General features: G+C 40.1%; 1 pseudogene; it reads left to right on the plus strand.

Annotated features, from left to right (window-relative positions):
- The first annotated feature begins 1,584 nt into the window (after positions 1-1,584).
- On the plus strand, positions 1,585-2,051 carry LOC143679084 (small ribosomal subunit protein eS24 pseudogene; annotated as a pseudogene).
- The last annotated feature ends 1,664 nt before the right edge of the window (positions 2,052-3,715 follow it).

Raw genomic sequence — 3,715 nt, forward strand, 5'->3', positions numbered from 1 at the left:
TCAACTTTTTTTTAGTTGAAAAGATAAACATGATCTCTGAAAAAAAAAAAAAAAAACATAATCAAAAACCAGCCCACAGGCCCTTCCAAGGCCCAGCCCTGGTTTCCAGATGCTCTTCTTTCTCAGCTTGGTTTAATTAAGACACTGAATGTCAGCAACCCATCAGCCTCAGGTGTGATTCAGATTACCCCAAAGCATTAGAAAATCTGCCAAGTTACTCAAGCCTGAGAGTGCAGTTGAGAAATGTATTCCCAGAAACAAAGTCCATCATTACAAGGGGAAGTCTTGTTGGGAGGAGGAGCAAAGTGGCTTTTGATTATCTCCCTCCCTGCTCTGGATTTAGAAACCGAATGGAAAGAATTCAGTCCAAATTCAGTCGATATCCTACCTCAACGACAATGTTCCTGATGAAGCTGCAAGACTTCTGAAGTCTAATTCTTTCTCAGATCTGGCTAATTCTCAATTATGATCTTGGTATGCAAAGATGTTGAGAACTTGGGGGTACAAGGGTAGTCCAATGGTATGCGGGAGACCCAGGTTCGATCCTGGCCCATGCACTTCCCCAAAGCAAACAAACAAGCAAACAAAGAAAGAAAAAAACAAACAAAAATTTAATGAATGATGCTGCAATAATGGGCTACTCACATGGAAAAAGAATGAAATGTGATTTCAGGCATATAGCACGCACAAAAAAAAAGATGTTGAGAACTCTAGTGGGTCTGTACCTTCACACAGTAATAAGCTCACAGCAAGCTTGTTTATTCTTCCTTTTCTCCCTTGGGGTGTCAGATCTGAACTTTCTATAGCGCCTCTGGGTCCATAGTTAGGCAAAAAATGTTATTAGCTAACGCAGTTTGCCGGCTGCAGTAGCCAAATTGGAAGGTAACGTTCAGCATGATACAGTCATAGATGAAAATCAGACTCCTGTGGGAGAAGGGAAGAGAATTCTCTTTGGGATAAACAAGGCCCTTTGCCCAAGATCTGAAGAACAGAGTGTGCAAGCCCTGCGCGAACAGCAAAAAAAAAAAACCATGAAAAGCTACTCCAGCTCCACGATGTGGAATGCAGGACCCCCACTAAATCAATGCGAAAGCTTAGCCAAAAATGTTTAGGTTCTTTCTCCAGGCAACCAAAACAAATGTAAAACAAAAGTGGTACCCACACAAAACCAGAATATAAAATCTCATAAGTCACCACGTATTTTTTTCTTCGCCATGTTTTCAAGAGGTAGGACCAGAGATTTCAGGTACTGGGCGAACACACGAGTAGCTCATTACTATTGATTTGATCTATGAGCCTCCAGAAAAATAGATTTGAGTGGTTCTTGCTCTGGAGTGAGTAAATTGGTGATTTTCGTATCAGAAAGAAACAGGCAGTGCCTCTGGCAGCTCCACAGTGATACACGTGGGGTAAGAGGGATTTCCTCACAAGTTTTTATGGTGCAAGCGGCATCTCGAAAGATGGTTAGAAGAAGCTAAAACACAAACAAAACTGCAGCTCCTTGTGTAGCCCTGGAGCTGAGAATGCAGAGCAATCTGCAATTGGATAGGATGGTTTTCATGATCAAGATGTGTTCTTTTGAGGATCACCCGCCATCATGAATGACACGGTAACTATCTGGACCAGGAAGTTCATGACCAACCGACTACTTCAGAGGAAACAAATGGTCATTGATGTCCTTCATCCTGGAAAGGCAACGGTACCTAAGACAGAAATTCGGGAAAAACTAGCCAAAATGTACAAGACTACACCAGATGTCATCTTTGTATTTGGATTCAGAACCCATTTTGGTGGTGGCAAGACGACTGGCTTTGGCATGATTTATGATTCCTTGGATTATGCAAAGAAAAATGAACCTAAACACAGACTTGCAAGACATGGCCTATATGAGAAGAAAAAGACGTCAAGAAAACAGCGAAAGGAACGCAAGAATAGAATGAAGAAGGTCAGGGGTACTGCAAAGGCCAATGTTGGTGCTGGCAAAAAGTGAGCTGGAGATTGGATAACAGAAAGAGTAAAGATTCTTCAGTGACTTGTTCCGTGATTGTGCAGATATTTCACCAGAGGATTAATAAAACTAAAAACTTTAAAAAAAAAAAAAGATGCGTTCTTTTGAAATTCCACAAAACCTACCATATTAACCAACATGCCATGACATTTGCTTGGGTCAACCTCAGTGGATGGCGACAGGGTTTGTGGGGAAAGTACTCAATGAATCAAGAGGCCCACATTCTTCTCCCAATTCTGTCATGTGCTAACTTGCTAGATAACCTTAAGAAAATAAATTTATGTCTCTGTTTCAATATGCATGTCTGAAAAATGAGACTGGTAGCTTCTGACCCAGCTACCACCCAGAATTGAAAGAATGTGATATATGCAAAAATGCTTCGGAAAGCTAAAAGTTAAATAACGTTAAGAATGAATTTTTAGGGTCCTATAAAAGTTTCCTTGTATCAGTTCACCAGCTGGCTTCACTTGGTAATGGAATCCTCACAACTTAGGCAATTATAGGAAACAAAACAAAACAATGTTCAAGGTTTCTTCACCTGGGTAAAGAAGCTTCCAATCAGTAGGTCTAACCTTTGGAAGCAGTGGGAGTACAGATGGCATATGACCTAACTAGAAAAATCCCTTCACAACCCTTTAACAAAACACCGTGTTTTCCTTAAATAGCTCGGTTCAGTGTCATCCCAAAACTGCTGAAAAGAACATTTATAGTTGTTTCAACCCAAATCAATGAAAACACAGAAATCAGGTGAAGACACAATAGGGTTTACAACGAATGATCTACGGAAAATGATCAGGAGCAAGGAGCTGGGCCCCACTTCTTACGAGCCCACACAGTCTCTCGCTTCAACTATTTTAATGGTCCTCTAATAGATCGCATAGTGTTTGGTAGATAGGATAGGATAAGATAGGATATATATTATATAGCATACAATATATATATATACATTAGTATATTATACTATACTATAATGTATAGTATCTACTATGTGTGTGTGTATATATATATATACACTATATACGTATAGTACAGTATAATACACTAATTCATTCTAGGATAGTATCTTTAATGACTACCACCTTTGAGCATCCTTTAAATGGCAAGCCAGGCCCTTCACAATATGTCCCTGCTTTATCTCCTTTAATTCCCCCTTATACTTTGTGTTCCAGAAACACTAAACTAGCTGCCATTATCCAAATACACCATGCAACTCCATACTTTCATGACATTTTAATGCTGTGTACTCTGTACTCTGAATGCTTTTCCACCCTTTATCCACCTAAAATAAGAACACTCATCCTTCTAGTTTCTGTTTAAACATCATTTCTGTGAAGCCTTCCAGAGTCGTCTGATGTTTCAAGATGCTGTTTACACCATAAAAACTTGCAGAGAAATCCCTCTTAACCCACGTGCATCACTATGGAGCTGCCAGAGGCACAGCCAGCCAGCAAAGCTGTCATGCCCTCCTGTCTCTACCTCCCTGCCCCTAGGGTAGAGACCGAGTTCTAGCCATTTTTATATTCCTTGCTCCTATCCCAGTCCTGGATACACCTTTTGAAATTTATGCAGTGTTAATGATGAGAGATAAACTTGGAGTGCTGCACTTAGAGTCACATGCACAACATTTTTAGAGGATTTCAAAGGTTCCGATGGATTCATACTTAAAGAACATGAAGTTTTGAGCATTTAAGCCTTAGTCTTAAGCTG

Source organism: Tamandua tetradactyla, chromosome 4 (genome assembly GCF_023851605.1).
Source record: "Tamandua tetradactyla isolate mTamTet1 chromosome 4, mTamTet1.pri, whole genome shotgun sequence".
Classification (NCBI taxonomy): Eukaryota; Metazoa; Chordata; class Mammalia; order Pilosa; family Myrmecophagidae; genus Tamandua; species Tamandua tetradactyla.